This window comes from Macaca nemestrina, chromosome 18 (genome assembly GCF_043159975.1).
Source record: "Macaca nemestrina isolate mMacNem1 chromosome 18, mMacNem.hap1, whole genome shotgun sequence".
In the NCBI taxonomy this organism is placed as follows: Eukaryota; Metazoa; Chordata; class Mammalia; order Primates; family Cercopithecidae; genus Macaca; species Macaca nemestrina.
This window is the reverse complement of record NC_092142.1, coordinates 63,406,797-63,429,220: the sequence shown is the minus strand read 5'-3', so window position 1 is coordinate 63,429,220 and position 22,424 is coordinate 63,406,797. Positions and strand designations below refer to the sequence as shown.

The 22,424-nt window shown below is 37.9% G+C and overlaps 2 long non-coding RNA genes across 2 annotated transcripts in view; both read right to left on the bottom strand.

The window, feature by feature from the left end:
- Positions 1-22,424, bottom strand: part of LOC105491480 (uncharacterized) — a 101,103-nt gene that overhangs the window by 70,472 nt on the left and 8,207 nt on the right. The gene's annotated exons all lie outside the window — the stretch shown is intronic.
- On the bottom strand, positions 273-21,346 carry LOC105491479 (uncharacterized). The gene is made up of 3 exons (XR_011616175.1): positions 21,248-21,346; positions 4,735-4,895; positions 273-1,068 (listed from the first exon to the last, which is right to left on the bottom strand). It is a non-coding gene; the product is annotated as an uncharacterized lncRNA (long non-coding RNA).

Sequence of the window (22,424 nt, the reverse complement as noted above, 5' to 3'; positions counted from 1 at the left end):
TTGAGCAAGATATGCCAATATGAAAATAAGATATAGACTTACTTTCTCAAGGTACTATCTAGGTGTAGAAATAGAGAGATAGGCAAGGATATATAGATATGTGCACACAAAGAAACATTGATAGTGATATGGTTTGGAACTGTCCCAACCCAAATCTCATACTGAAATGTAACCCCAGCGTTGGAGATGGGGACTGGTGGGAGGTGACTCATCATGAGGGCAGATTTCTCATGAATGGTTTAGCACCATCCCCCTTGGTACTGTTATCACAATAGTGAGTTCTCATGAGATTTGGTCATTTAAAAGTGTGTAGCACCTCACTCTTGCTTCCTTGCTTCTCCTTGTGATGTGCCTGCTCCTGCTTCACCTTTCCCATGATTATAATTTTATGGAGACCTCCTCAGAAACCAAGCAGATGCCAGCATCATGCTTCCTGTACAGGCTGCAGTACCGTGAGCCAAGTAAACCTCTTTTCTTTATAAATTACCCAGTCTCAGGTATTTCTTTATAGTAATGAGAGAATGTACTAATACAAATAGATAAAAATACATCATGTGTATTTAGATAACAGATATTTAGACAGGTAGAACAATTGGGCTAAGATCTTATCTCTGTGTCATGGCTCCGGGCATTTTAAGTATTCATTGCAACTCGGCCCCACATTTGTAAATAGGAGTACCCATCTGATAGAATTATCAGGAGGATTACACAAAGTAATACATGCAAGTTTCCTGGGCGATGGACAGGCACTTCACTGGTATTTGAGAAACACTTATCAATCCTTCTTGATCGGTTCTTGAAACCAACATTATAACTGAGTATTTGTATAAGGAATATATTTTAAAACACAAGTATTTAGAAATGCCTTCTATCCCAGAAGTTTACGTTTCTTAATTTCATTAATTATCTGGAATCATTACTTGCCTTTGGCTTAGCCTTCGTTAGTTGTCCTAGCATCTTTAGATCCCAGATTCCAGGTCCTACTACACAGTTCTCAAATTTTGGGATCCTTCTAAACAATTTCAGATTCACTTACAGACACTGGTAAAGATCCAGTACCTGCATGACCTAGACAGAGAACATGCAAACAGATGTTAAATGACAGAGAAATGTTATATCTATATACTGACATATTTATATATATATGTTAACATTTCAGTCCTCAGGTGTAGTACATCCTACTGACTAACAATGCTAATAGAATCATCAGCAAACATTCACATTTTTAGTAAACAAAACATATATTCATATATACAGCTTCATGTGATTTACCCAAAAACCCTGGAGAAAAGCTGGTATTGGCATAGTTTTATATATGAAAAAACCGAGGATACAAAACCAGATCACAAAGCCGTTTAATGACACACTCAAAACTCAGATCCAAGCCTTTAGACTCCAAATTCCTTGGAAAATCTCTAAACTTCATCAGGTTAACTTTCATAAACTTGTAACTATCAAGCTTCCTTTAGAAAATAACAAGCTTCAGTTCCTTCCTTTCTTCCTTTCTTTTTTTTTTTTTTCCCCAAACTGGTAAGAAATATTGAGGCCCAAAGAACAAAAGTTATTTATTATATTATATAAAACTAATTAAACATAGAATATTTTGTCTTGGTAATATTTACATTTTTATATAAGGAGTTGGCCTCAGGCTCTTTTTTTTTTTTTTTTTTTTTTTTTTGAGACGGAGTCTCGCTCTGTCACCCAGGCTGGAGTGCAGTGGCTGGATCTCAGCTCACTGCAAGCTCCGCTTCCCGGGTTTACGCCATTCTCCTGCCTCAGCCTCCCGAGTAGCTGGGACTACAGGCGCCCGCCACCTCGCCCGGCTAGTTTTTTGTATTTTTAGTAGAGACGGGGTTTCACCGTGTTAGCCAGGATGGTCTCGATCTCCTGACCTTGTGATCCGCCCATCTCGGCCTCCCAAAGTGCTGGGATTACAGGCTTGAGCCACCGCGCCCGGCGGCCTCAAGCTCTTTATAAGAAATGTTTACATAATTAGCCTAGACATGTAATAGGCTGTATTGTCTAGGTTTTTGTATGTACATTAGGTCAATGCATGACAAAATCGCTTTAGGATGCATTTATCAGAAAGTATCCCACCGTTAAAAGACCATGACTATGTATTAGGTAGGTAGGTAGATAGATAGATAGATAGATAGATAGTTAGATAGATAGATGATAGACAGACAGACATAGATATCTCTCTATATAAATATGTAGATACCTATATATGTGTGTATATATATATAGAGAGAGAGATCTATATCTCTCTTTATCTATAGATATCTAACAACAGATAGGTGATAGGTAGCTAGAGATAGATAGATAGATAGATAGATAGATAGATAGATAGATAGATGATAGACAGACATAGATATCTCTCTATATAAATATGTAGATACCTATATCTACCTATATCTACATATAAATATGTAGATACCTATATATGTGTGTATGTATATATAGAGAGATCTATATCTCTCTTTATCTATAGATATCTAACAACAGATAGGTGATAGGTAGATAGAGATAGATAGATAGATGTGACATATAGATAGATATCTAGAGATAGATCGTTATCACCTTTTCATTATCCATTTATCTATACATGGACTTTGGGGTTATTTCATATATTGGCATTTGTGAATAATGCTAGAATAAACTTCAGACTATAAATAATATCTCTTTGAGATTTTGTTTTCGAATCTTTTGAACACTGTATGATTCCAATTATCTGAGGCATCTAAAGTACTCAAACTCTTAGTAGCAGAAGGTAGGATGGTGATTGCCAGGAGCCGCAGGGAGTGGGAAATAAGGAGTTCTCTGGCTATAGAGTTTCAGTTATGCATGAAAAATTTCTGGAGTTATGTTATATACAATGCACATAGTTAACAATACTGTACTCTATACTTACATGTTTATTAAGTAGGTTTTTTTTTTTTTTTTTAAAGAAACTCTATCAGTTCACTTAGCTATTGTAAAAGCCTTCCCTTAGGCTAAAGCTGTGTTTTGTTTGAGTAATATAATTTAGAGGAGATACAGGAGGTTGTTTATGTATCATGTAATTTATGTATTTTCAAAGATTAAATTGTATCTTTAATCATTAAATATGAAAGAACATTTCTACCTCCTTCAGCATCTGTACAATTGTACACCCAGCTTTGTCTTTCCCATCTTTTATTGTAGAGGTCACAGATCATGCGTCTTTTTACGACCATAAGGGCCACAGGCCTCCTATCCAATGGGAATTGTCAGTTCAATCATTCTGGAGTAATTTTAGGCAGACTCTGAACACGTTGAATAATCATTTTTCTGTTCTCTTCTTCAGCTGGTCTTTCTAGGCATATGTTCAATAAGTTTTCAATTATTGCCAGAAATCCTAAGGAAGTGAAACTTACTTGTTATCTTAATGGTGGTTGAAGGAGTTTTAATGTCATCTGCTGGAACAACAGCTGAATTTGGAAAGTTATATAACAGTCCCAGCATAACATTTATTGGGTAACAAAGTCAGATGTAGGCTGGATATGATAAAAATAAGTGAACTCATGTTGTATCCTCATGTTCAATTTAATCTTTGGTTTGGATCTAGCCGAATCACTTTTATTTTCTTTTGAGTTGTCATTGCTTGCAAATTCTTTACCTGTATTTATATTTTTTATTATGAGATATATGACAAATTTACTCTAAAATTATTTAATCAGTATTATAAGTAGTGAGTATCCATGTATTATAAATATTTACAAGCATACACACAGAAGTTACAAATGTAAGTCAAAAGTATTCTACATACAGTAACCTAAAAGTCAGAAGGTCTCTAATACTAGCTTTCTATCTTTATAAATTCATGTCACTAGGTTTTGATATACTATTTTTAAATTCACGGTGCTTGTGTAAACTACTTTGAAGGCGTGTACAACATCTAAATTTGTCTAATTTAGATTTCTAATAATATAATAATACTATTATTCTAATAATAAATTATGATTTATTTTCCACATTATAATCCCTGCAGCACCCTTGAAAGAAAGATAGCATTACAATATTCCAGATCAAAAACGTAACACGGCTTCTCAAGAAAACATCAGCTGATAAATGATATATTGAGAAAACACAGTCAGGGCCGTCTGTCTTCAATACCTAATTTACAGAGTCAGGGCTGTCTGTCTTCAATACCTAATTGTCTCTATTACACCAAATATCCACTCACGACATGAACCAAGGTTCAGAAAATTCCCTGCTTTTGTTCCTAGCCTATCCTATCATAGAATAAAAAATATTTCACAGATATTAGGAGAACATGACACACCTATTTTAATATAAAACTCAAAGTAAAAAATTGGAATCCACAAGTGAGAAGTTCTTAGGCAAGATCCTCTCAGAAATTTCCCCTAACATTCTTGGAGGCAAACTTCTATTCCTAGCTAAATCCTGACCATCAGCATGAGGGTTATTTTCAGTTTTTCTCATTTTAAAAATCCCTTTCCAGCTAGAAATCCAGGCTTGAAAGGCCCCTACTAAAGATCCGAGTCAGATGACGCAGCAGAGAGCAAATATTATTCTATTCCCCAGCACTTCTGTTACCTTTCACTCCCTCGCTTTTCTTGCTGCAGTGAAAAATGATTCATATAAAGGAAACCAAAATAGTAAAAACAGAAAGAAACTCTGAGAAAGACTGCTTAACAATTTCCAGTCGCGGCTGGTGCTTGGAGAAATTGAAAAGAGGCCCAGGATGCTTACTTTTCAGCCATGCCTAGGATATGTTTTAGTTTCAGTATCAAGAGAATCATTTCCATGAAGGAGAGCTAAAGGAGACTGCAAAATCACACGTCTTTTCCTTGATCAGGAGCAGGAGCATTGTGCAGGGATCAGGCAGTCCCTGAAGAAGCACCTGAAAGAAACTGATTAGAAGAAACATGAAATACATGGGCTTCCTTCTCACCCGCCTCTTTGCGCCTCCACCCTCAGCTCCAGGGTCAGCCCAAAAAGGCGTCTGAGTTTTATGAGAGATGTATTCAGTAACAAAAGAACAAGATTGAGCCTTGATAATTCAGGAAAATGTAACTTTGAGAAGGTTAAATTTACCATTTTTGGAAGCAGGCATTCCTTCCAGAATACACATGAAAGGCCTGGGGACTTCTCTGTTTGTGTGATACTAACAGAGAAAGAACTTTGCTTTTACTAAGTCAGACTCTCATTATTATCTTTTTCTTTCCATTCTTTTTCATGATCTCAGGGTGAGGTTGGAAAAAGGCAGAAAAAGAAAACACAAAGTATTTTTTACTTAGCATCATGGGGATTCCTTTTGTGTGTTTGAATCATTATTGCACTGAAAAAAAAAATGCCAACTCCACTACTTAGAGTAATAAAAAGCTGTCTATGCCTTTCCAAGTCACACCACCACCTCCTTACCCACCCGAAGCCTTTGGTGAAACCATAAGTGTATATCGATTTGTTAAATTCAGTTCTGGCCAGAGCTGTATCAAATACAAAATGGTCTTCCTTTAAAAACAGTTCCCCCCAAAGACCAAGCTCTCAGATTCACTGGGTTATGCATGGTTTAGAACAAATACATTCTCTCTGATAGCACTTAAAAGTGCATTGCTAAAGAACCCTGGAGTAAAAGATTAATGTGTGCAAAAGAACAGAGTGAATTAGGAACATTTGCCAAAATTACTTACTGTAACCTGTACAGTTCCAAACTCTTGCCAAGATCCTATAACCATGTTGTTCTTACTATTGGGGAAGTTGTATTCTTCCACTGGGTTCCAAGTTGAAAAATGCTGGAGGGCCAAGTTAGATGTGGAGCTATTCCTCTTTGACACATCAATAAAGGGACATGATTTATAGAGAATTTAATGAGAAGCATTCACAAGAAAGATCTTGGGAAAAGAATTTTTTAACTGTTACCTATGAGAAGTGTAAGCATGAGATGGTAACGGTGAAAAAAAATTGAAAATTATATTAAATATCTGAGGAGTCTGGCTAAACACACTGTGGTACAATCACATAATAGAATGCTACCCAGCACTAAAAAGAAAGAAACTGCAGGTAATGCGACAACCTGGATGGATTTCAAGGGCATCACACTGAGTGAAAAATGTCATTCTTTGAAAGTTAAGTGCTAGATGATTCCATTTATATAACATTTTCTAAACAACAAAACTACACCAATGGGAGGACAGATCGATGGTTGCCTGTGGTTAGTGCAGATGAAGAGGGTGTGGCTATAAAAGTAGGTCCTTTGAGTGGCAGAACATTTCTGTTTCTCACTTGTATAAATCTAAGCAGGTGAGAAAATCTCACATAACTATACACAAAATTACAAAAATTAACACACACACAAAGAAAGAGTGCATGCAAAACCTGATGAAATCCAAGTAAACTTGAGTTAATTGTATTGTGCCAATATCAATTTCCTTGTTTTGAAGATGTAAAATAGTTATTTAAATGTTTCCATTAGGGAAAGCTGAATGAAGGTCAAAGGGGAACTTTTTGTACTATCTTTTCAATTTCCAGTGACTCTATAATTGTTTGCAAATATAATGTAAAAATATCTTGGGATACATTTCTGAGAACCTGTACTTACCAATGAATCCATTCCTTAAAAGCATTTTTTTTTCTTGCTAACCATCTATTTCTATGTGAAGATTTTAGATACACAGAGATAAGGCATGATGAGAACATAATGTAATCACAAGATACTAAGTGGGACCAATGGACAGACAAACCCAAAGTTAAACTATACAGTGAAGTACAACCCAGGGTACAAAGTTCTTTGTGAGCACAGTGGAAGTTGTGACATTCTTTTTCTGGGAGATTTTAAAAAATTCATAGAAATGTGATGTTTTGTTTGACCTTCAAGACTGAATTGTCAAGTGAACAGTGGTTGTGACTTTCCTTTGAACATGACTCAAACATTGTATCTTATTGTGGAGATTGTCCCATTTAGGAAAGTGATCAGTAGTTTTTTTAGAGACTCAACCACTTGCTGAAAAGCTGCTGTCCCTGGAGAAATAGCCCATAATTCCAAAGCAATTGAAATGATGGAAATGAAACATGTTTTATTGAAAGATTTTTTTTCTTTTTCTATAATGCCCTTTTGACAGTTTTCCTAGTTTGCCATCCGGCTAAATACAGCACAATAAGCTTCTTTCATCTAAAACAGCAAAGGGATGAGCAGATGCTGGTACCAGTATCAGGTTTATGTGTATCTTATGATCCTATGACTTTATCCCAGGTTCTCATTAAGAAGATCACAGATATCAAGTAAATATATGGGAGAGGATGACAAAAATGCCTCGCTTAATCTGTTCCATGCATACCTGAAGTTTGAGATTATATCGCAATGGAACAATGTCACACTCAAAGACTGGACAAAAGCTCGGTAAACGTCTCCTCCATTTTTTTTCTGTCTGATGATAAAGAGTATCTGTAGACAGAAGACTATGTAACTTTAACTTAAAAGGAAATAAAGAGGACAATGGAAAGGAGGAGTTTTTTTTTTTTTTTTTGAAACAGGGTCTCAATCTGTCATCCAGGCTGGAGTTCAGTGGCACAATCATAGCTCACCGCAGCCTCAACCTCCCAGGCTTACACTATCCTGTATCAGCCTCCCCAGTTGCTGGGATTACAGGCATGTGCCACCACGCCAACCTAATTGTTTTAATTTTTGTAGAGATTGGGTCCCACCATCTTGCCTAGGCTGGTCTCAAACTCCTAGACTCAAGGGATCCTTCCACCTCAGCCTCCCAAAGCGCTGGGATAACAGGCAGGAGCCACTGCGCCTGTCCCGTGTGATTCTTTAAAGACTCAGTGCTGCCTGGAGATTTGGCTCTAGTTAGACCAGTGCTTATTCCCCACTCTTCTCAGGCATGGATAAAACAAGCATGACAGAAGCAACATACAGTTCCACTCAAAAAAAAAAAAAAAAAATTTGGCAAGGCAAGAGCAAATAAGGAAATTAGATATGGGTAGAGAGAAACTAAGGTATAGTACAGGAATTCTATGTCCCAGGCTCTGTATTTGACTCCATTTCAAATCCAATCTGCCCCATTACACCAAAGGGTATAAAACCCATTTGCAATAAGCCTAGGCAGTTTACAATTATCATTACCTTTTAGATAAAGAAACATATCTCTTCCTTTCAACACTGCTCTCCTAGCCATTTTTTTCTTTTTCCACAGAGAAGACCAAGTAATTTTAAAAGCAACTTGAGGCTGGGCGTGGTGTCTCACACCTGTTAATCCCAGCACTTTGGGAGGCCGAAACAGGCAAATCACGAAGTCAAGAAATCCAGACCATCCTGGCCAACAAAGAGAAACCCCGTCTCTACTAAAAATACAAAAATTAGCTGGGCGTGGCAGTGCGCGCCTTACTCCCAGCTACTCACGGGGCTGAGGCAGGAAAATCGCTTGAACCTGAGAGGCGGAAGTTGCAGTGAGCCGAGATCGCACCACTGCACTCCAGCCTGGCAACAGAGTGAGACTCCGCCTCAAAAAAAAAAAAAAAAAAAAAGTAACTTAAATATAATCCCCGCTTCTGAAAACTGTTCAATAAATTTCAAAAACCCTTGATAAAGTATAAGTTATTCGGTTGGCAAAGTTTTGCAAGGTGTGGCTTTGCTTACTCTCAGTGTTATCCCTTTCTTCTTCTTTTTTTTTTTTTTTTTTGAGACGGAGTCTGGCTCTGTCGCCCAGGCTGGAGTGCAGTAGCCGGATCTCAGCTCACTGCAAGCTCCGCCTCCTGGGTTTACGCCATTCTCCTGCCTCAGCCTCCCGAGTAGCTGGGACTACAGGCGCCGGCCACCTCACCCGGCTGTTTTTTTGTATTTTTTAGTAGAGACGGGGTTTCACTGGATTAGCCAGGATAGTCTCAATCTCCTGACCTTGTGATCCGCCCGTCTCGGCCTCCCAAAGTGCTGGGATTACAGGCTTGAGCCACCGCGCCCGGCCCCCTTTCTTCTTCAATGTCTCAGATTTTGTCTTCTCCTAACATTCAGGTTTAATCTCTTTCTTCACCTATTATTCCAAATAAACGTAGACATTTCACATGCATGAATGTGTATGGTCTCTCGGATCTACTCATTTACCTTCCCACATGCAGACCCATTCCTCTGAAAAAAAAGCAAGCCCTATTCAAATACTCTTTTGCCTACCACTAAACTCCTACTTTTTTGTCTGCACAATTTATATTCATCTTTCAGGTCTCACCTCCAAACACAGCTCAGAAGCTCTTCTTAATGCTCTCCAGTTCTTTGTGCATCTCTGTCCTAAACTTATCTGTGAGTTTTCTGCACAGGTAGAAAAGTTGTCTTTGACTATTTTATTTCTAGTGCTTGGAACAATAACTGACCTACAGTAGGTTCCCCAAAGTTGTATTTTCAATCAAAGATCATCAGTTGGTTCAAGAAGACAAACTCGTACTGATATCACACGAACACTAACGTGTCATAGACAGCACATGATTCTGAGTAGTGACAACAGTGGGGAGGTAGCATCAGTGGGGAGGTAGCATCAGTGCCCACACACATGCACACTTACAGGTATAATAACCAGGTGATATGGTTTGACTGTGTCCCCACCCAAATCTCATTTTGAATTCCCATGTGTTGTGGGAGGAAGCTGGTGGGAGGTAATTGAGTCATGGGGGCAGGTCTTTCCCATGCTGTTCTCGTGATTGTGAATAAGTCTAATGAGATCTGATGGTCTTGAAATGGGAAAGTTCCCTGCACAAGCTCTCTTTTTTGTCTGCTGCCATGCAAGATGTGCCTTTTACCTTCTACCATGATTGTGAGGCTTCCCCAGCCATGTGGAACTGTAAGTCCAATAAACCTCTTTCTTTTGTAAATTGCCCAGTCTCAGATGTCTTTACAAGCAGCATGAAAATGGACTAACACACAAGGGATTTTCATGATTAAGGGCTTGGGAATCACTAACAACTTCCTAAGGCCGTATGTAAACAAGTGGAAGTATTTTCCATTTACAAGCCAGGAATATATTAATCCATCTATCAATTTGTTTGTTCAACATCTATTCATATGTATTTTGTGATCATATTAAGTGGCCCAAGGACCAAATATAATAATAATGAAAAATTCCATGAACTCACGGTGCTCAAAATGAAGTGAAAAACACATTATAGTTCTGGGCCAAAAAGACACAGGAAAGAAGATGCTAAGAACTTAACCATGTATCACCTTCAAGAAACTATTTCCCAACTGTGGTGTGTAGCACACACCCTTTATCTACGTCCAAAAAAAAAAAAAATACAAAAAGTAATATCAGTATTGCAGAGAATGTCTTCTGTGCAGTTATATTAGTTACATGTTTTTGAAAACTAATTTTCTTTATTCCTCTAAGTATGAATTATCTGTTTTCTACATTCATTCAATATCTCACCCCAAGATATTCTATGAGGGAAAGGATGGGGGAGGATAATGTCAGAAAATACACGTCTAGTCTGATATTGCTGATAATTAACTGGGTGACCTTGGGCAAGTTACCCTTTTTTCTTGGTCTTGGCTATTTAATTTATATAAATCTAGACAATCTAGATGAGGATGATTAAAGATGCCAGACGTAAATAAATGTGATCTTTATTGCCTAAAGAAAGTGTTTCACAAAGTTGGAAGACTTGCTGTTTTCCACTTGGAATAAAATATAGAACATCTATGGCCCTTGGTTGACATTTATATTTGTCTTTTCTTTTAAATTCTTAGGACAAAACGCTCTTTATTTTCTCTTTTCTGTTGTGAATGTTTTGGCATCAATGACTTCGGGATCGTTTGTCACTTGTCCATGGAATTTCATGAATTTCCCAGTAATTCTTCAATTCTACTCCGTGGCAATTTGCTGGCCAGATGTTTCCTTCTGACCTTCCTATAATGGGGAATATGGCACAATAATCAAAGAAGAAATTTGTCCCCAGTCCAGGGAACTTTTGCATGTTACTTTATTTCAAACTTAAACTTCAAAAAGTTTGGGAGATGCTGGAAAATAGTAGCAAAAATCCTGACAGAACTCAGAGAAGACAATCAAGCTTTATATGTGGAAACATCTAATTCAAGATTCTCACGCCCTTTTGTCTAGAGAACACTGGCATGGTTAAGAGAGAGAAAGAAAGTAAGGGGGGTGGGGCAGAAGGGAGAGGATGTTAGCTACATCTGGCTTTGTTATTCACTATGTAAATTTGTATATTTATTGAGGCCTCAGTTTCCACATTATACAACAAGAATATTGATATAAACCAAAGATTATTAAGTCTATGTTTGTAAGCTTGAATTGTTACGCAAAATAAAATACTTGTTTGGAATATATATATATATACACACACACACACACACATATAAATAATTGTATGTACATAATAATGTATAAAACAAATATGACAAATTTACAATTAAAACAGGGTGGTAGTACCAAAGCCAGAATTACTGAGCATCTTTCTCCAAATTTCAAGTCCATCCAAAAAACACCTGTGTGAGTATAGGTACACATGTGCAGTCTTTTGCATACACACAATCAGGTTTTATAGTTTATCAAGATTTTTTTGTCCAAAGATTTTTAAATCAGTACTTAAAATGATTTCTATAAAAAGGCTTACAGAGATATAGAAGCGATCACTTAAAATTGTACTTTCAATAAATGTCACTAATGTCACTAGATATTTACAGATTGCTTTAAAAATAGACTAATTGATATTTCCATTAGCAAAGTATATCCTTATATTTTAGCCATCAATTAGAATTATAGTTATTTTCTTCTTAACTTATGCCAGTCTCATAAGTATTTCAAAAGTCACTGTTATTTTAATTTTCATTGACTTCACTACCATAAAGGTAGATAAACTCTCATATGTCTGTTGAACTGTTGGATTTGTTCTTTGTGAATTGCCTTCAACACATTTAACTCATTTTTCTATTTTGCGTAAATTAAACATGTAGTATATCTTAGGTATGGCAATTAGAATTTTTCAAATCTATGGTTTGTGTATTTTCTTTTTATGGTATTATAACTCAAAAAGTTTTCTAATTTCTATCTTGTCAAATGGGGCTCAACTTTGAATTTTTGCATATAAAGAATGGTTATGTGAGAAGTTATTAAAACAGCCTACAATAGTCTGTATGACCTGATTCCATTTTATCTCTTAATATCCCTCCAGTTCTTGAAGCCAGATACTGATTTTGCTCTTCTGTGTATAAACACACACCTTAGAACCTTTACCTCAGTTCCTGACTCTGCTTAGAGCTCTGTGTTCTAAGGCGTCTGCCTGAATTACTAGTCAGTTTCTTTAAATTTTGGCTCAAGTGCGATATTTTCTTTCTTTCTTGTTTTTAGAGACAGGGTCTCACTTTGTCAGCAAGACTGGAGTGAAGTGGTGTGATCATAGCCCATTGCTGCCTCAACCTCCTGGGCTCAAACAATCCTTCAGACTCAACCTCCAAGTAACTAGGATGACAAGAGCATGACACCATGCCCAGCTAATTTTTTTTTTTTTTTTTTTTGGTGAAGATGGAGGTATCACTGTGTCATCCAGGCTGGTCTGGAACTGCTGACCTGGAGTGATCCTCTTGCCTTAGTATCCCACTGGGATTACAGGTGTGAGTCAATGTACTTACCAAATGACACATTTTCAATGAGTCCTATTTTATGGTATTACAAAGAATCGTAATCTAGCCTACTCTTTACCCACCCTCTTCGGCCCCAGCATTCACAATCTCTCTTTCCCAGTTTCATTTTATTTATACTTTTTTCCACAGCCCTTGTTATTTCATGGCAAAATAGATTGTATAATTATTTATTTTGCTTGCTAGTTATTGTCTCCTATTTATTCAACATGGAGATCCGTGTTTCATTTAATTGTGTGCCTCAAGCACCCAGAATTACACCTGACTAACAGGATTCAATAACTATGCATTTAATGAATGAAAGATGTATTCACTTTCTAGTTTTCCACAAGAGAATTTTGATATCATTTTTTATTACCATTAATTTTACATCTAGGTTTTCTTCTAAATGAGTTTTATTTTTCTGCTTAGTATGAGAGAGCAGTCCCCTCTTATTTACTTTCAAACGGATTGTTCCAGCTTGATTGAATAAACAGAACATGTCTCATTCCACTGAATTAAAGTAACATCACTACTATACATTAAACTATGATACACTTTGGGATCCAGTTCTGGAAACATTCTGTTTTTTTTTCACTGAATACTTTGTCAATCTCCATACCAATGTCATATCAACTTTATTATGTAACTTGAGAATATAATCTCTCAATCTAGAACTGCATCCCTTTCACACTCCCAATTTTCTGCTCCCTTGCTTACATTTGTACTCAAACACACTTTTCCACTTGTAGTGTCACAGGGTTCTTGGGGTGTCACTTCACCAGCCAGAAACCTCTGTGGCCAGTGGCACCTTCTGCCTCAGTATTTCTCATACTCAGAGCTGAGCTCATTCTCCTCACTTGGCCTGGCAGGCTGCACTTGGCTCACTTTACCAGCATGGACCCCACACCTGCTAAGGGTAAGCCAGGTGTAGAACAGCACGGGCTGTGTGAGCAAGCAAGCATGGAGTCTGGCCACTGTGCATGGCCAGGGATGCTGACTGTGCAGCAGAGCAGGCAGATCCAGGCACTGACACAGGTGCAGGCTCTGTGCAAGGCTACAGCTGGACCACATGTGCCACACATGGCTTCCACTGTGGGCAACCATGTCTGGAGAAGGGAACACAGCGACACCCAGAAGCCTGGAGATGCCAGGAACTGCAAAGCCCCAAAGAGGGTGTCACTACTCTGGCTCAGGGAGACCCTAGGTCTGGGCTTCCTGAAGGGTTGTTGTGCTTCTCTCCTTCTTATCACAAGCCACATAGTGAGTGGAGGGCATGTTTCAGTCCTGTTTATATTACAGCTCCTTCAGTTCTGCCATTCAGAGGCTCCAGAGTTCTTGTCCTGCATCCAGGAAGAATGAGGTAGGCAGAAAACTGGAGGGTAAGGCGGAGAGGAGCTTCAATGAGTGACAGAACAGAACTCAGGAGACCTGAAAATGGATAGTGCCTTTCCACAGGCCATGCCAACGAGTGTCCAGCTCTCAGCAGTGTCCAGCTCTCAGCAGAGAGGAGAAGTGCAGTGGTTACTTCCTTTCCACAACTGGTAGTCCTGACATCTGTACAAGTCTGGCTGAGTCCAGGGTTTTTATGGGCTCAGAATGAAGGAAGTGAGTGCTGATTGGTCCAAGGATAGCCATGGGCAGGCCCAGAAAAAGTACCATAAGTTCTCACTCTGGGCCAAGGACTCCACCTGGAGCTGGCAGCTCAGCCCCCAGGCTTCAGGCTATCCTGGCTTCAAGGTAGGGTTTCACCTGGGACCTACCCCTTTCTTCCCAGGAGCCTGTCTGCCTCCTGTCCTCAACATGCCATCCACAGCACCCAGGCTGTTCATGCTGAGGAGTGCCTGTAGGCCTGCACCGAGCTACCCTCAGCCCACCCCTGGCCTCTTTTCTGGACTCCTCAGTGCCCAAAGTCTGGATGGGGCCAAGGCAACTGGAGGACTAGTGTGTAGCACCGCCCTGAGTGCACACACTCCCAGCGAGGTCACTACAGCACCTGGGCTCGGTTCAACTTTACTCCAGAATTAGAGCAAGTGCCAGAATAAGGGAGAGGCCAGGGAGTGGGAGCAGGCAATTCTGAGCCTGTGGGGATAGGGGGCTTCCTGGGCCCCCAAGAGTGCAGGGATGCCCAGGCCTGAAGCCATGGCTGAGTGGCTGCAGCTGTGCCTGGGAGGGCAGGTCTCCCCTTGACAGCTCAGTAAGGGGAGAGGCTCCTGCCTGTTCCCAGCTCCCAGGAATCCCACCAAGTCCAACCCCTGCTGTACCTCCCCTGCTGAAGCCAGCATCTTGGCAACAGCTATTCCAGATGGGCCACTGCTGCCATCAGTAGCATACCATACAATTGTATTTATCTCTTGGGTTTACTGATTATATTTTACTTATCCTATCTAGAATTGTACTCAATAAGGTCAAGCGTTTTGTTTCTTTTGTATATTTATTTATACCTATCCACCAACAAGTGGGACAAATGCAGGTTAATGACTAGTAATTCCTTGATAAATGAAGAAATCAATTATGAATTCTGGAAGTACATTGTTGAAACAGAGGAAAACTATTGTTAATTGTATGTTTTCTCCATTAACCTTACTAAATACTGTATTAATTCTAATATATTATTTTAAATTCTCTAGGTAAACAGTCAAATCACGATCAAAACAAAAGATAATCTCTCCTTTCCAAGTGTTTATATTTTAATCTCTTCTTTCCAAGTGTTTATAAATAATTAATACTTTTCTCTTAATATCCATACTTCTGAATCAACCTAAAACATATGTGTCTTTACCAGCCTGCTGATACAAATAATAGACAAGTCTTACATTTTGATATCCTAGGAACACAAAGAAAAGTCAACAGCAATTTCCAGGGCAATACCTGTCTTGTTTTAGCCCTCGTTCCTACTGCATTTAACTGAACAGCTAGTCCCTGGTTTCATATATTGTTTTTACTTTCTCTCTTTGAACATGGTCCTCATGTTGTTTCTGTGGATCAGTCTTAAATCTCTTTAAGAATATGAATCATGTATTTTTTTGTTTCCATTTCTTGCTGTGATCCCTTGTAAGCAAATCCCAGAAATAAATAAGCTCCAATCCCAACTAAACAACACTGACATCACTCCTAGTGTCCAGATGGGTGGATATTATTATCCCTACTGGAGAAACACAGTAACAGAAACTCAGTGGGTTAAAGCCACTTGCTCCATTACAGCTTTTCTGATATTTTTATATAAAAACCCACCTAAAAATTCCTCAAAGTGAATATAAATGTAGAAAAACTTAAATTTTTATAATCCATACATCTGAAGTCATATTATACATTATAAAATAGAAATAATGTATGAAACAAATTATTAAATAAATTATACTACAGAGAATTTGACATTTAAATTGAAATAATTTAAAAAATTCAACTGATGACCTTATTCATTTGGGATCATTTTCCCTTTCTAAACTACTATCATAATCTACCAACTGATAAAACTATTTCTTGCATGTCTTGATTGTCTCCATCCAATCCATTATTTCCACTTTCTAAAATAAAAATGTACACTCATGTCCCCCTCAAAACACACACATAAAAGGATATGAGTCCCTGCCTTTTGCAGCAAAATTCTAATATGGGTCCTTTTTGATTAGATTAATTTCAACTTAACTTTCTTTCCATTACTGCTCACCATTTCTAGACATATATATGTGTGTATATAATATATGGTACTTTCTGAAAAGCGCTGGATTGCCTTTGCACATATTGTTTTCACTCCAGGCAATGCCCCAAACCTAGATATCTTCTACAATTCCCCCAGGATCCAGGTCAGATTACTTCCTTTATGAAGATTTCTGTGTAAATGGAAGCCCAAGGATTGCAAGTGACAGGATATCCAAACCTTAATAGATTTGGCAAAGGCAAATTCTCTGACTTTGTAAGTCAAAGCTGACCACCCCATTCTCTACACCCCACTTTACACTGAACTGTGTCTCAAATTTAATCCTTTTCTTGGAAGAAAAATATTAGAAACATATCTTATTTCTTGATATATTGAAATTTCACAGCATGATTTTTGGTCCATGGTTCTTAAATAATTGCATCAATCTACATAAAACTTTAACAAATTGAATTTTAAATTTGAGGAATGGAAAGAAAAAGAGATATGGGAGAAAGAAAGTAAGATATAAAGAAATGGAAAGCAAGAGAGAATTTTGATCAACTCCAAAAAGAAGAAACTTCTGTGCTCTGAACTTGTAAGATGAAGGGAGTGCTATTTATGAAGTACAGTTTTCTATAAACATAGGCTCATATTGATTTTGATGACTTCTCTTTTTTATACTCCAAGCATCTGCTGAATATTGTTGTTGAGTTAAAGCTTGGTGCCTCAGTACTGACAAGTAACTGCAGTTCAGTGGGTGAGCTAGATCTCTTACGAGTCAAAAATCCTAGATCATAAATCTCAAAATAACAAATATTCATCAAAAGTTTTGTGACACATTTTTTTTCCATTTTTAGTTCCAAATGTTCCAGTAAGATCCTCCAAAGACATAGGCCAGCAAAACCTCTCATTGTATTTATCAGACAGTACAATGCACTTTTACATTGTGAGAATATTTATACTACTCTTAAGTCGTTCTGCAGTAGTGCATATCACGGATTTTTAATGTACATTTCCCCTAGAAGTAGAACATATATTCATTTTTTTTAAAATGTGCACCATGAAATAGCTAACAGTATCTTCTGAGTGGTAGCATACTAGGAATCTTTTGTTTTTACACAAAACAAAACCTACAAAAATATTAGCAAATACTACAATTCTGAGTCACGTTTAAATTTTAGGGAAAAAAAATGTTTCTCTTTTCCCCACTGAATGTGTTGTGAAACCTGAACGGAATAAATGTAGCAACTATTTGAGGACTAAATAGAGAGCAACAGGCAGATTGAGGAAGTAAACAAGAATTTATGTACCATTGAAATTATCGTTTTTCTCCCCTTTTAGTGTCTCCCAGCCTATACTCAAGGCAACCCCAAAACAGAAATTGGGCTGTAGCCTTAGCAGTGAGGGCTGAAAGACAAACTTATAGTTCATACAGGAGATGTCAGAAAGAGGTCTCTTAAGAATCCTAGATAGTAGAAGAAAATCTTCTGTTTTCTATTATTTTTCTTTTCTTCTTTCTATTGTTCCTCGGGCCAGGATAGCCCATAGGCGCTGAACACTGGAGGGAAAACCATGGGTCTCAAAAGGATAAAATAAACTTCCTGATTATTTTTCCTTTCTCTCTTTTTTCTACCACTTGGCCCCAGATGTAGGTGCATTGATAGGAAGTGCATGGGATAACAGTGTAAATAAAGCCCCAGCTCTCTGGGTGAATATTCTCAAGAGGAATCTCAGGGAGTTGTAAAGTATAGAAGAAATGAAGAGAGAGGAATTCAAAAAGGAGACATCATATATTTGTTTATGAACTTCTGGGATCACCCATGAGCCATTCTTGCACGATTCTGACCCTAAGCAGTATTCATTAGCCTTTAAGAAATGACCAACAGGATAGACCACTCTGAAGTTCCCAGGTAGGCCACAGGGTACCGCACACAGGAAACCGTTCGGATTACTTCTGCAAAAACTTTGAAAATAAAACTGACTCCTTAAATATTAATTCAATTTATTTAGTAATTATAGGACTATACCGTTTTCTTTCATTCTTAGTGACCATTTTTTAGTTTATCGCTTCTCAGGAAATAGTTCATTTCTTGAAAATAGTTAAATTTATCTGTGTAGAGTTGTTTGTAGTATTCTCTTAAATTTTTGTAGTGTCTATGTGGTCTGTGGTGATAACCCTTCTTTCATTACTAATATTGATTATTTGTTTCTTTTTCTTGTCTGTCTTGCTAGATGTTTATCAGTTTACTTTTTCAAAGAACCAGCTTTTGGTTTTAGTGATTTTTCCTATGTTCTTTTCTGTTTCTATTTCATTGATTTCTGCTATTATTTCTTACTTGTTTTATTCTACTTGCTTCAAATTCATTTTTTGCCTCATTTCTCTACTTTTTACAGTTGAAAGCCTAGATTATTGATCAGAAATCTTTCTTTTATACAAAATAAAAATTCAATGTTAGGAGTTTTTCTCTGAGCACTGTTTTGTTACATCCCACAAAATTTGATATGTTTTGATATGATTGATTTAACGTTTTTTGTTTGTTTGTTTTTTGAGATGGAGTCTCACACTGTCACCAGGCTGGAGTGCAGTGGTGCGATCTCAGCTCACTGCAATCTCCACCTCCTGGGTTCAAGAGATTCTCCTGCCTCAGCCTCCCAAGTAGCTGGGACTACAGGCGCGCATTACCATGCCTAGCTAAGTTTTGTATTTTTAGTAGAGATGGGGTTTCACCATGTTGGCCAGGATGGTCTCAATCTCTTGACTTCATGATCCTCCCATCTTGGCCTTCCAAAGTGCTGGAATTACAGGCGTGAGCCCACGCCAGACTGATTTCTTTTTTATTTAGTTCATAATATTTTCTATTGCTCAGATTTAGTTTCTTTGGGGTAAGTGAACAGAAGACTGCAGTTTTTCTCTGGTTGTTGGCTGGATGCATCCCCCATTTCCTAACCATGTGGGCCTCTCCATAGAACAGCTCACAAAATGGCAGCTGCCTTCCATCAGAATGAACAAATGGGAAAGTAAGAGACACTGAACAAAACAGAAACCAGACTCTTCTTGTAACTTAATCTGATAAGTTATATCCCATTCCTTTTGCTAAATTTTGTTCTTTAGAAGCAAATCATTAGTTCCAGCCTAGACTCAAGGGGAGGGGATTATAAAGGGCCGGGATACCTGAAATGGGGCATTATTGGTAGACATTTTAAAAGCTGCTGCTGAACATACAAACAAAGCACAAACAAACAAACAAATCAATGATAGAGGCACTGGAAAATGAGATACTGAGGTCCCAGTCACAAGAGATGACCTAACCAGGTAGACGGACTTCTCTCTCAACATGCTATCAAAGGCAATGTCTATTCTAAGTTACAGTGAAGTAAGGACTCATTTAGATATGAACTCAGATTTCTTTGTTACACTTCTGAGTTTCTATACCCAGGGTAGCAATTGAAATATTAGCATTTTCACTTGGCTTGCTTTTGTATTTCATTTCAAGAGTTGGCTCTGCTCCACTTTCTTTCATTTGATTAAAAAACAAACAACAACAACAACAACAACAAACTGCTTTTCAGACTATTTTACTGACTTCCAAACATGGAAACTTTGAGTCAGGGAAAACACATTATACCCTGGGACAGAGAGAGCAGGACAGAGCTGCTGAAATCCAAGGAACATCTCAAAGCAGCATGCATACTGGGCCAAGCCACATTCGCTGAGTCAGTGAGACTGCTCTCCAGAGCCATGCAATTTGGAAACTTCCAGGCGAAGATAAGAATGGCTCCACATTTTTGTGTCCTTCTATCAGAGTCTGAACAAGTGCTGTGCCATGGAATGAGTTCTTGGGATCAGTGTGGGTTTTCTGCAAATGCAATCTCATTTTTGAAGTTTATCATATTTCTACATTTAAAAAACATAAAGGAAAATTATACATTCCAAGGGCTGACTTCATGCCACAAACTGGGCTAAGGCTGAAAGGGAGGCCTTTTATAGTTGATGTATGAGTTGCAGGAAAGAGGTCTCTTAATGCTCATAGTGGCTGGAATTTATATTTATCTCACGAAATACTTGCCACCACTCTGTGAGGTAAGAAATATAATTCCTCCTTTACAGATGAGGTATCTGAGGTTCAGAGGTTACGTGATTAGCTCACATTAAGTAGAGCAGGGCCGAGGCATGCTTCTCATTCTAGGTCTGTCTAATGTCAAAGCCTGAACTTTTCCTTGAGTTAACTCTCTTTAAAAAGACTTAAAGTGCACAGTTTAACAACAGATCACACCAGTAGATATTCCATCCTTTTTGACAGATTTTGTGGATGTCTGTTATTTTCTAGACAATCGTGTCATGAACTGGGAATGCAAACTAAAAGACTTCAATATCATTTTTTGGAAGTTTGCAATACATGGGAATGTATAACTTGTAAACAAATGTTATCATACAATGCAATAAGAAGTAATAAAACACAATCAAAGCATTAGGGCACTAAAATTTGGAAGAAGCTTTATAAGCAAAGCTAGTTTTGTTTAGTAGGATATATATATCCTCTGGTACCTGTAACTTTTAGCTTTCTGGAGTAATATAGAGGAGACACACATCTCTCAGCTATAATAATCTTAGTATATTTTAGGGAATAATTGGCTTCTGCTGTATCATATTATTGAATGAATAAACGAATAAACAGGTGAGTCTATGGTCATAGTTCTAACAATTATTTGAGTCATAGATCATGTAGTGTTATGAGTTAATTACGGTTATGCATATGTCTGCTTATCCTTAATAAATAACTCGAAGATTTTTAGAAGCTATCTGATTAATATCTGAACACAAGTAGCTTTTAACATGCTAATTAGATGTCAATTGTTTTGCAAAAAAAAATACAAACATTTGTAATGGTAATTGAAGTTGAACTTGCTATGATTATTTATTAATTCTAGTTTTCAAACATGTTAATTACTGCAGCTGAAGGAAACCCCCTCTCAAGATTTAAGAAATCCCGTTAACTCATCTTTACCTGCTGAATATGTACTCCTTGTAAGACAGGCTAGTTTCAGTATATTTGCTGTTTACTGCTAGATATGTTGAATGACTTGTTTTTGGAGCAGATAACCGAATAGATGGCCACCTAGAGAATGGAGGGTTTGAAGGAAGTAAAATAAAAGGTAATTGAGCAAAGGGGGTTAAAATCTACTGTCAATAAAACACTCATTATGGGAGAATAATAGCTTACACATCTTTTTACAGCCTCAAGGTAAGACTAGTCTTGCATGATCATCTTTCCAGCTGTACCCAGTCTGAACTAGTCATTTGGTTTTCTGAACTTTCACAGCAGACTTTTTAAAACACCCACATAGACTTGCCAGTTTTTCTCTTTTGGGTCTTCCCAAAGAACCTAGGCTAATTTAGATTCTTGAGTGGAAAAAAAGATATTTGGGTTATGCCCTTTTTAAGTATATATTAAAATATTACATAGAGAAGGCAATATGGCCTGTTAGAAAGAGGGGTTATTTTCTTGTCAACTCTCTTCAATATCAGGTAAATCTTAGCTTCAATCATGATTACGTTATCAACCACACCAAACAGTGAGGGACCTTGGATACAGATTCGCAAGTCCCACCTACTGTTTTTCAGGCACAATTATAAGATTATAAGCCCTCCTTTTTTTGGCGAAGGGAGGGATAAGGGTCTTGCTCTGATGCCCAGGCTGGAGTGCAGTGGCGTTATCATAGCTCACTCTGACCTCTAGCTTGTGAAGTCAAGCCACAACTACACCACACCAAGTTAAGTTGTTCAGTGTTTTGTTTTTGTTTTGTCTTTCTATGTTGCCCAGGCTGGTCTCAAACTTCTGGCCTCAAGCTCTCCTCCTGCCTTGGCCTCCTAAAGTTCGTGGATTGCAGGCATGAGCCACTGTGCCTGGCCTCTAAGCACTCCAGGCACCCCCTTTTTAAATGCCAACATCCTTTAATTGTCCGAGTCTGCATTTCCAACAAAGACATTATCCTGACTTTTCTCCTTGCTTTGTCTGATTTTTCAAAGAGCGTATATGGTGGTGTGGGTAAGAGATAGCATTGTACTCATATAGAAGAAAACCTGTCTCAGTTATAGATTATCTGTGTAAAACTGGGCAAGTTAAAATAACGTCTTGAAGTCAAATTTCCCTGTCTACAAAATGAGGAAGACATTAGCCTTAG